The following is a 12,156-nucleotide window of genomic DNA, read 5'->3' on the forward strand; positions in this document are numbered from 1 at the left end:
CATAGCATTGAAGTTGTTGGTGTCATGAATGAATTTTAGGAGCCATTCAGTCTAAAGGGTTCATAAATTAAAACACTGCAGAGGTGTCTAAAGTTGTATACAAAGGAACAACATCCACTAAAGGCCTTGTTGTAATAGGATAAAATGATTAGGGATACACATTTGGAAAGATCTCACTTATTATGGCCACAGAATCGCAGGTCCATTTAATTGTTGGGGTGTATCAGTCTGTGTCACTGGTCGATCTCTGGGTTAATTTTATACCAGCTTATGTGATTAATTATGTGTGTGTTAATGCAGTCTGAGTGATTATTTCCCACTACCAGTTTATAAGTGTCAGGTTTCTCTGTTGTTTCCCTGCAAGTGTGTTCTTCTTAAACCAGTGTAGGCATGGAGGGTCTTCAAGATGCAATTAAACACCAATTGCCTGAGTTGGAGACCAAGATGATGAGATCTTGGTCGGAGCATCTAAGGGGAAATGTTGGAGTGAAGAATATTAAAGACCTTGAATATGTTCAGCCAGAGGACATAAAAGACCATTTGACGCCAATACAGTGCCGGGAATTGCTTCAGTCCTTCAAGCAAAGAGGTTTGATCTTGATTGATAAATGTGTGCTATCTAGAATTTAAAATGGTTCTTCTCGCTGTCCCTATAGGAGAAGCCTTTGAAGAACCCTTTTTGATTCCAGGTACATGTATAACCATTTTGGTTCCAGGTAGAACTAATTTGGGATCCATTTAGATTCCTTTCCACAGAGGGTACTACATGGAACCCAAAAGGGTTCTCCTATGGGGACAGCCAAAGAACCCTTTCGGAACCCTTTTTTCTAAGAGTGTACACACATAAGGTTAAAAAGGATCTATAAATAGTTATCACGATCGTCGTAATGAGCGGACCAAGGCGGAGTCATGAGTGAGTATAGTTCCACAAATGTTTAATCTCCGTGAAACAAAAAAAACAACGGCACGTGAAGTCATGACATGCACACAGGCAACTAAAACACATACAATATCCCACAAAACACAGGTGGGGGAATGCCTACCTAAATATGATCCCCAATCAGAGGTAACAATAAACAGCTGCCTCTAATTGGGAACCATATTAGCACCAACATAGAAATAGACATACTAGAACACTCCCTAGTCACGCCCTGACCTACTACACCATAGAGAACCTGTCACACTCTGACCATTATTTGCGTTGTTTGTTTCTATGTTTTGTTTGGTCAGGGTGTGATATGAGTGGGCATTCTATGTTGCATGTTTAGTTTGTCTGTTTCTATGTGTTTTGGCCTGATATGGTTCTCAATCAGGGGCAGATGTTTGTCGTTGTTTCTGATTGGGAACCATATTTAGGTAGCCTGTTTTGTATTGTGGTTCGTGGGCTTTGTCTATGTGAAGTTGCCTGTGGCTGCACTCGTTGGTCATAGCGTCACGTTCGTTTTGTTTAACTGTTCTTCGTGTTCTTCCTTCATCAAGTAATTTGGTCTCCCCTTTACGACGATCGTGACACAAAAACCCACAAACCAAGGACCAAGCAGCGTGGTAACGGGCAGCAGCAGCAGCGGCTAAAAACACAGGACTCCTGGACATGGGAGGAGATTCTGGATGGCAAGGGACCATGGGCACAGGCTGGAGAATATCGCCGCCCCAAGGCTGAGCTGGAGGCAGCGAAAGCAGAGAGGCGGCAGTATGAGGAGGCAGCACGGCAGCGCGGCTGGAAGCCCGAGAGGCAGCCCCAAAAATGTATTGGGGGGGAACATGGGGAGTGTGGCGAAGCCAGGTAGGAGACCTGCGCCAACTTCCCGTGCTTACCGGAGAGAGAGGGAGGGACCGGGCAAGCACCGTGTTATGCGGTGGAGCGCACAGTGTCCCCGGTGCGCGTGCATAGCCCGGTGTGGTACAGTGCAGCACCTCGTATCGGCCGGGCTAGAGTGGGCATCGAGCCAGGTGCCATGAAGCCAGCTCAGTGCACCTGGTCTCCAGTGTGTCTCCTCAGGCCGGCGTACATGGCACCAGCCTTGCGCAGGGTGTCCCCTGTTCGCCAGCACAGCCCAGTGCGGGCTATTCCACCTCGCCGCACTGGCCTGGCTACGGGGAGCATTCAGCCAGGTAAGGTTGGGCAGGCTTGTTGCTCAAGAGCCCCCCGCACCAGGCTGTCTCTCTGTCTTCTCCCTACAAGTGCTCCCGCCTGTCCAGCACTGCCAGAGCCTTCCTCCTCTCCAGCACTGCCAGAGTCTCCCGTCTGTCCTGAGCTGCCAGAGCCACCCGTCTGTCCTGAGCTGTTAGAGCCGCGCGTCTGTCCTGAGCTGCCAGAGCCGCCCGTCTGTCCTGAGCTGCCAGAGCCGCCAGTCTGTCCTGAGCTGCCAGAGCCGCCAGTCTGTCCTGAGCTGCCAGAGCCGCCAGCCAGTCAGGAGCCGCCAGAGCCGTCAGCCAGCCAGGAGCCGCCAGAGCCGTCAGCCAGTCCGGAGCTGCCCCTCAGTCCGGAGCTGCCCCTCAGTCCAGAGGCGCTCCTCAGTCCAGTGGGGCCTTTGATTAAGGTCTTAGTTCCAAGGTGGGAGGCGAGGGTCACCACTCTGAAGAGGCCCTTGAAGAGGGAAATTACTATGGTGGAGTGGGGTCCACGTCCCGCGCCAGAGCCGCCACCGCGGTCAGATGCCCACCCAGACTCTCCCCTATAGGTTCAGGTTTTGCGGCCGGAGTACGCACCTTAGGGGGGGGGTGGGGGTACTGTCACACTCTGACCATTATTTGCGTTGTTTGTTTCTATGTTTTGTTTGGTCAGGGTGTGATATGAGTGGGCATTCTATGTTGCATGTCTAGTTTGTCTGTTTCTATGTGTTTTGGCCTGATATGGTTCTCAATCAGGGGCAGGTGCTTGTCGTTGTCTCTGATTGGGAACCATATTTAGGTAGCCTGCTTTTGTATTGTGGTTCGTGGGCTATTGTCTATGTGAAGTTGCCTGTGTCTGCACTCGTTGGTCATAGCGTCACGTTCGTTTTGTTTAACTGTTCTTCGTGTTCTTCCTTCAATAAAATAAGAATGTATTCTAATCACGCTGCGCTTTGCTCTCCCCTTTACGACGATCGTGACAGAACCAAGGGCTCTCTATGGTCAGGGCGTGAGAATAGTTCATTTGTTTGCCCTCAAAATAAATGGTTTATGCTATGTGGGAGCGAGACATATGCAAAAGGGACAGAAATGACAAAATGCATAAAAGAAAGTCCTCTTGTGCTGGTATGGAGTGCAGCGCATAGCCTAACAGTTTTTTTTAAAGAAAAATTAAGAATGGATAGGCTGAATTGTTTTGATCTGTAAATAGTTTGTTGGTGTATTTTCTAACGATCTGTCCCTCGACAAACATGCGTAGACGGCAAAAACATGAAGAAAGATTAGTTCATTTTGATTGTACAATGTTGGGGCATAAGTGTCAGGAGAAGGAAAGTTTTACTCCTCTCGGAAGTGGAACAATATATGGGGCAATAGTATACCTTTCTGTGCCTGGAAATAATGCAGGCAGTAGTAGCCAGCCATGCAGGGTTCTACGCTGACTTTTTTGTTACAAGGATTATGTGTGGGCCTACATTGAAAAATGTAAGCGCACACACAAATTTAGGAGCACAATGAAAAATGTGGTGTTAAATCTAGAATCCTTTACAATTTTCTATGCACTCTGGTGCTCCTTAAAATTCCAGGTCGCACAGAAAAATATTTAGGCGCATATGCGAGTAAAATGGTCACACTGTAGAGCCCTGCCATGCATTATTATTTTGTTTATTTCATTGATAATTGAATAGGACTAAGCAAATCATCAGAATTTTCAGCTGTTGCGAACATTTCTAACCTTCGAACAATGTGTGAGATAGTAGGAACATATCACCCTAATATTTCCCCTCAAATAAAAGGTTACATATACTTTCACATCATATTCATCATCTGATCTCAAAACCAAAATGCTGGAGTTTAGAGCCAGTGCTCTACTCTTCATTGTTCAAATACATGTGGTTAGGACCAATGTTCCCTTTAAGCTGCACAGAGAAGCACGGAATTGAACTTCACTCAACTTTGTAAAGTTTTACCTGTTAGCTAACACTGTCAACATTTTCCTTTACTGTGGCAATTGTGATCAAGTCGACACAATATTAGCCACTTGCGTAGTAGAGTGTCTGCGAGTGTGGCGAGTGTGGCAAGGCTGTGCCTGGCTCCCCGCTCTGTGCTCTGGCCTCCCCGCTCTGCGCTCTTGGGTCAGAGCGACCCTGCAAGCCACTGGCGAGGCGTATGTCGTTGAGCGTAGTAGAGTGTCTGCGAGTGTGGCGAGGTTGTGCCCGGCTCCCCCGCTCTGCGCTCTGCACTCGTGGGTCAGAGCGACCCTGCCAGCCGCTACACAGGTCCAGACGTGCCCCGCTGTGTGCTAGAGAGCAGCCGAGTGTTATTGTTGCTCGGGTGGGGTGGGTCAACTGCACACGGCTACACACAAGCGCGCAAGCGAGCCTCGTGCATTTTCGGTTCTCGGTCTCCCGCGTAAGCCGCCGGCCGGCCCTACGTAGAGAGGATACTAATATTGTCAGCGGCACCCACCCACACACACACAAACCGGACCCGATCAGTGGAGCCGAGCGGCCATGGCCGTGCGTTTTACGGCCGCGCAGATTCTAGAACAGATCTTGTCCAGCGTGGATCAACAAGACTACTCAGATTGCCAGGAGGAGGAGGAAGAGGTTTCGGAAGAAACGAGGACGAGGAGGAATACAACCCCGAGCGCCGCGAGGTCGACGATGCTTCTTCTCCCTCTTCTGAGGAAGAGTCCGAGGAAGAGCCCGAGGAAGCACCCGAGGACGAGCACGAGGACCGATGCGAGGAAGAGATCTCCTCAACCCCGGACCAACGGGAGATGCCATTGCTGTCGAATAACGTCAAAATAGAGTGGTCCCCCGTGGCCTACGGCCGCCACCATCGCCCTCGCGATCTGCCACGCCGGGCCGGACCAGACTCCGGGCCCCACGGCCTATGCCGCAACCCAGGCCCGCGACATCGCGTTCGCCTTCCACCTGTTTGTCACACCGGCGATAGAAAGGATAATTGTGGAAATGACGAACCTGCACGGGGCCAGAGGATATGGCGACGGCTGGCGACCCATGGACGCCACGGACCTGCGCGCCTACGTAGGGCTGCTGATCCTAGCGGGTGTCTACAGGTCCCGAGGCGAGGCCGCGGCAAGCCTGTGGGACGCCGAGAGCGGCACGACCGTGTTCCGAGCCATCATGCTGCTCAAGGTCTTTCACAGGTACTCGAGGCTGCTGCGATTCGACGACCGCCAGTCGAGACCCGCCAGACTCGCCACGGACAAACTCGCAGCCATACGGGAGGTCTGGGACCTGTGGGAGGTGCGGCTGCCGGCCCTCTACAACCCGGGGCCCGACGTGACGGTGGACGAGCAACTGGTCCCGTTCAGAGGTACTGTGCGCGTGCGAGTGTGTGCGCGTGTGTGCGCATGTGCTTATATGTCTATAGAGAGGTAGTGCTGCTGTAGCAACGGTACAAGCAGCGGCTGTAGCAGCACTAGCAGCGTGTGTAACACAAAAGGCCGTTGGCCCCCATGACGACACTAATCTCTTGTCCCCTTTCCAAAAGGCCGCTGTCTTTTCCGTCAGTACATCCCCAGCAAGCCGGCGAAATACGGCATCAAGTCGTGGGTGGCCTGCGACGCCAAGTCCAGCTACACTTGGAAGATGCAAGTGTACACCGGCAAGGCGGCCAGCGGCCCCGAGAAGAACCAGGGGATGCGCGTCGTCCTCGATCTGACAACGGGGCTGAGCGGTCGCAACATCACCTGCGACAACTTCTTCACCTCCTACGAACTGGGCCAGCGGCTCCTCGAGAGGAACCTCACCATGGTGGGCACGGTGAGAAAGAACAAGGCCGATCTCCCGCCCGCACTGCTCGAGTCCAAGGGCAGACAGGTCCTGTCCTCCGGGTTCGCCTTCACGCCCACCACCACTCTGGTGTCCTACCTGGCAAAGAAAAACAAGAACGTGCTACTTTTGAGCACGCTGCACACAGAGGGCCACATTAGCGGTCGCCGCGACAGGAAGCCGGCCGTCATCCTAGACTACAACTGCAACAAGGGTGGTGTGGACAACCTAAGGTGGTCGGCACCTACAGCTGCAGACGGATGACTGCCCGCTGGCCCCTGGTCGTCTTCCACAACATCCTCGACGTGTCCTCCTACAACGCCTTCCAAAGAAGGCAGCATCTGCCCCGCACCGAAGCGGCGTCAGCACTTGTCAAAGTCCTACAGAGTGCTACGGCGGCGGCTCGTGATCAACACCGCGAGGGCCCCGCCGCTGGCACATGATCAACACTTGTCCTCCTCCAAGCATCAGTGACCTCCAGGAACAGTGGCCTTTCCTTTTAATCGAGTTATGGCTCTGCGACCACTTCAACACCCTCACTGGCATTGAGATTGAAGTCGCCTGACTCAAGCTCTCCTGAACACGGGTTAGAGAATTGCCAAAGGTTACATCAAAGGCAATGACGATCTAACAGCCACTGCTGCCATTCTTTTGTTGAAGGACATATCTCTGTTCCTCTTGGCAGATGTAAGGAATAGAGTTTTTATAAAGTTTATACATGATTAATGGTGTTTATACTGTACATGATTTGAATCTTTTTTTATGTATGTTTTGTGATTTTAGGTCACTGCAACTCGGGTTGATGTCGAGGCGCAAATTCCTTTGCCAGACACAACAAGGCTGATCATGCTTTGTAATACATTTATTTGATTTAAGGTGGAACAGAAATACATAGTATTATGGTACCTATCTAGAGATATTTTGTTAAGTATGCTTTAACACCCTTACTTTTGTTTATTTCAGGAAATACTCTTTTGGGTTCTTCAAAATGGATGGTGTCGATCGATGGGAGGGTGGTCTATGTTTTGGACAGTGAGTCCAACTTTGCTGCTGCCCTCTGCTCTTCAGCACTTTCTATGTTTTTTCTATGTTTTTATCATTGGCCTCTGCAACCTTGGAGCTCATACAGCGGTAAGCGTTGAACATTTAGTGATCCAACACTTACATATAGCATCTATTAGTTACATTGCAATGGTATTTCTTATGGCTCTTTTTTCAATGTCTCAACTGATTTGATATATTCTATGTTGGGTTGTTCAGGATCCTGATTTGAATAAACCCTGAAGGAACCAAATGCGCAGCGAAAGAAGGAGTGAGCCGCAAGGCCGGAAAGGTCATTCAGAGGAAGCCATTGCCAATTAACCCACATGTTACACGCTTCCTCGCAGACCTGAAGGAGTTTGAGTGGAAAAACTACAACATGTAAGTACACAAACACACACACCTGATGAACACAAACTTTGTCAGTTGTCATCTGCCTTTTTACACATGAGTAATAGCAATCTCTCTCTTTCTATTCTTTCTATTTCCATGTTTGTCCCAGTTGACAAATCAGAGCTAAGGAGGATTACAGTTTCAAAGATTGGGGTGATAATCTGCACAATAATCAGACTTATTCAAGACTTGCTTGCATCTCTCATTCTCTCAGAAATCCTGCCATGCGGGTTGGGTCAACAGATGCTCTGCTAGCGCCATCCCGGAGCCGTCTGGCTACAGTCTAGCCCTGTTCGCTCCTCTCTATTCATCCCTCTCTCCCAGCCCCTCACTCTCGATATCTCTCTTGTTTCTCTCTTAAAGACAGATAGACAAGCAGTTCTTCTTATAGTTTTTTGTAAACATTTCTCCCTGTTCGTCTGTTGTTTTCGTATTTTTCAATGATCTGTTTTGATAGTTTTTTTTCTTACATGGTCATTGGACTTATACACTGGACTTATTCTGATGTCTTGGTTTGTGTTGAAGTACATTGAAGTACATTATTGGCCACTATTTATCAATGTTCTTATCACTCTCTCCTACTATCTGGAGTTGTAATGTTGCTCTTTTCAAATATTGTCCTTTGTGTTTAAAGTGCCATTCATTTGAAATTCATGTTATGAATTTGAATATATATATATATATATATATATATATATATTTTGTACAAGTATTGTTTTTCATTACAATATTACATTTCAGGAAGCTGTCTTCAGCAGGGATGTTGTAATATGTTTTAAAGTAAGGAAAATAGTGCAGTAAACTATATTACAGCATCACTGCTGTAAAGCAAATTTACAGTATTAAAATGGCTGCTGTGTTTCCAGTATAATGCTGTAAATTTACAGGGAAAAGTTTTACAGTGTACTGCTAGGGCAAAAATGGTTATTCGGATGTCCCCCTTTGAAGAACCATTTTTGTATCCAGGTAGAACCCTTTTGGGTCCCATGTAAAACCCCTTCCACAGAGGGTTCTACATGGAACCCAAAAGAGTTCTACCTTGAATCAAAAAGGGTTCAGTCAAAGAACCCATTTGGAACCCTTTATTTCTAAGATTGTATCCGGGCCTGTCCCTTCTCTTTGTTCACTGCCCTTTTGGTACTCGTCTTTTGCTCTTTTATCTTATCCTCAGTTAGTTTTCCCCCTCCCTCTTAAAAACAATGGAGATGAAAGAGATCCTGTTGCCTACTGTACATCTCCTTTTCTATTCTGCTTTAATATTGTTTCAATCACCTTCACCTCTGTCACTTAACACAACGATACTGTAGTTCACGCAATGTTTTCTGTTGTCTTACGCAGATCTATTAATCATCCCAGATGTTGCCGTTGTTGTCCTTGGCCAGTGTTTCTCAACTCCAGTCGTTGAGTGTTCTAGTCGCACACAGTCATCAGTCAAGGCCTGGATGATTAGTTGACAAGTCGAATCAGGTTTTTTTGTGCTGTGCATGGAGAGGAGAGTTGAAATAAATTGTCCTGGGTAAGACAAGAAGGCCCACGGTTATGCTCCTACTACGACTTTTCAAGAGTCCTTTTCATTTTTGGTTAGTTTATTAATTCAACCATTTAAAAAACACGCACACATAAAACTTTAACTACATACATGTAGATGAGTAAAATCAACAAGGATAGCACACAATACATTCTGGGACTTATTGTGTACATTCATGACAAGAAGGTATATTAATTTGCCTACATTTCATGAGATGTTCTTTTGACAACAACCACCTTTTTAAACATCGGCCCAATTATCTGTCCTCCCTTCCAAACTCTGCACTTGTTCACTGCCCTTCACTGATTTGAAAGGAAATGACTGCTATAAAGAATATGGTGGAAATTCATTCTAGCCCATGCCTCCACCAATCCAATTTTTATTTTATTTTGTGGGAAGTAGTAAACGAGTGTACACTTCAGGAGAAAGGAAATATTATTTGGACACACCCATTGTCCAGCGCACCCATTGTCCTGGCCAAGTCACACTCTGGAGTCCTGATAGTCCCTCATTACAAGACTTGAAGAGTCCCCCTCTGCTAATCCATGTTCACCACTCAGGATTAAATTACTGCCCCTAAATGCTACTTGGCCGTTCTAGGCACCTCAGCCAAGTCTGAGACAGGGCGAAATTGAGAGGGAGAGGAGGGGGGAGAGAGTGAGAGAGAGGGGAGAGAGAGGGAGAGAGATGGAGGAGAAAGAGTGAATGTTCCCAAGTGCATCGATATGATCTTTGGGTGGGAAATTAGTGGTCTGACATTATCGCTCCCGGCTTTGAAAGATCAGATGGATATCAAACCAGAGGAGTTTTCGTCCATGCGAGAAACAAAAGTAGCCTCAATATACAACTAATGGGCGATATGCAAAAAGGAAAGGTTGTCTCTTGTTTCTTATCGGCCTGATCACCATGTTTCTTAACATCATTTTGGGGGCATTATCTCATTGCTCGTGTTACACACTCAGTCCATTTGATGCAGCATAGTGAAATAAATTACATCATATCTGAGGGGTGTATTGTGAGTGTAGCTTTTAAGGCAGACTTGTCAAAGCTTGGGTGATTGCGGGAGGGTGGTTGGGAGTTGTAGCACTTTTTGTGGGTTGTGTCGTTTATTGCCACCGCACCATAATCACAACCAATTTTCTCTAATTTATCCTGTTGGGAGGAGCAGTCAGAAAGGAGGCCTTTCTTCCCTCAAAAGCGTCCTATTCTCCGGCCTCTCAGCGCCGTAATCTGCCGTCCTTTCTGTCCAAGGCGAGATAGAGAAGCATATTGTGTCTCCACTGTGGGAGCAAAGTCGGGAGAATGCCTCTGTGTTTCGGGTCTAGTTTCTGTTGTCGGCTCCGGTTACCTTTCAAGGCACAGGAGTCTTATTTTACTGAGGGAGCTTTCCGCGCTGCCAAATATTGTCCGCAAATTCAACAATAATGAAGTCCAATCTCTTACTGCTGTCTTTGAGCTTTCGTTAAAGCCTTGGCACTGAAGGGTTCCCACTGGGTAAAAAATGGTTGAATCAATGTTGTTTCCATGTCATTTCAATAAAAACATTCAATGTGATGACATTGAATCCATGTGGAAAACTGATTGGACCAAACTGACTCAACCAAATGTAAAAAATCAAATTAAAATGAAAAGCTTGATTTTGAAATGACGTCTGTGCCCAGTGGGTTGTTAGGTTTAGGCAGCAGACTGTGAATACATCTCCAGTACCAGACAGCAAAAAACAAAAGGGAAACCAAGTTATTGGATTTTCAGTCGAGGCACTGGTATTATCAAATGTGTCCACAGAGTAGATCTCGAATTGACCTCTATTATGGAGAAATTGCTTCACAGCAGCTGATTGCCTGCCTTGATTAAGTATATTACCATATTGTCATCACTGCTATTATCATCTATGTAACTTAATTCAAGGCACTTATATTAAAAAGGATTTCTGATTTTCCCCCTCCCTTTCACTCTCGTCTGTGGACAAGATCAGGACAAAGGATGCACATTACAACCAGGTATAAACACTGAGGGCCTCCCGGGTGGCGCAGTGGTTAAGGGCGCTGTACTGCAGGGACTCTGGGTTCGCGCCCAGGCTCTGTCGTAACCGGCCGCGACCGGGAGGTCCGTGGGGCGACGCACAATTGGCCTAGCGTCGTGCGGGTTAGGGAGGGTCGGTAGGGATGCGCACCAGCGACTCCTGTGGCGGGCCGGGCGCAGTGCGCGCTAACCAAGGTTGCCAGGTGCACGGTGTAGCCTCCGACACATTGGTGCTTCCGGGTTGGATGCGTGCTGTGCAGTGCGGCTGGTTGGGTTGTGTATCGGAGGACGCATGACTTTCAACCTTCGTCTCTCCCGAGCCCGTACGGGAGTTGTAGCGATGAGACAAGATAGTAACTACAACAATTGGAGACCACGAAATTGGGGAGAAAAAGGGGTAAAAAAAAAGGTATAAACACTGCTCAAATCTCCTCAATGAAAATTAAGATCACTTTATTGATCAATTGCACACAAGGTCCAACTTATAACCGCTATCTCACTGCACACTGGCCTATCGCATCTGGACAAGAGGAATGCTGTTCCGCTCAGCCTTCAACATCATATACTCTCCAAGCTCATCATTAAGCTCGGTCCCTGGATCTGAACCCCGCCCTGTGCAAACTGGGTCCTAGACTTCTTGACGGGCCACCCCCCAGGTGGTGAAGATAGGAAACAACACCTCCACTACGCTGATCCTCAATACAGGGGCCCCACAAGGGTGTGTGCTCAGCCCCCTCCTGTACTCCCTGTTCACCCATGACTGCGTGGTCACACATGCCTCCAACTCAATCATCAAGTTTTCAGACAACACAACAATAGCAGGCTTGATTACCAACAATGACGAGACAGCCTACATGGAGGTGAGGTCCCTGGCGGAATGGTGCCAGGAAATTAACCTCTCCCTCAATGTCAACAAAGCGAAGGAGCTGATCGTGGACTTCAGGAGACTGCAGAGGGAGGACGCCCCATCCACAGGACCGCAGTAGAGAAGGTGAAAAGATTCAAGGTCCTCAACGTATATGACTCACAATGACAATATGAAATGGTCCAACCACACAGACAATGTAGTGAAGAAGGCACAACAGCGTCTCGTCAACCTCAGGAGTCTGAAGGAATTTGACTTGGCCCCTAAGACCCTCAAAAACTGCTGACCTATGTACCTAGACATGGAATCACTGGTCACTTTGATAATGTAACACTGGTTTCACACATTTCATATGTACAGTGCATCACTTTGTTACGTTACAGCCTTATTCTAAA

General features: G+C 47.8%; 1 pseudogene; it reads left to right on the top strand.

Moving 5' to 3' along the window:
• The window catches only part of LOC139390189 (piggyBac transposable element-derived protein 4-like), a 31,540-nt pseudogene extending 25,185 nt beyond the window's left edge, over positions 1-6,355 (top strand).
• Positions 6,356-12,156: the final 5,801 nt, after the last annotated feature.

The sequence above is a fragment of the Oncorhynchus clarkii genome, chromosome 30 (assembly GCF_045791955.1).
Source record: "Oncorhynchus clarkii lewisi isolate Uvic-CL-2024 chromosome 30, UVic_Ocla_1.0, whole genome shotgun sequence".
NCBI lineage: Eukaryota > Metazoa > Chordata > Actinopteri > Salmoniformes > Salmonidae > Oncorhynchus > Oncorhynchus clarkii.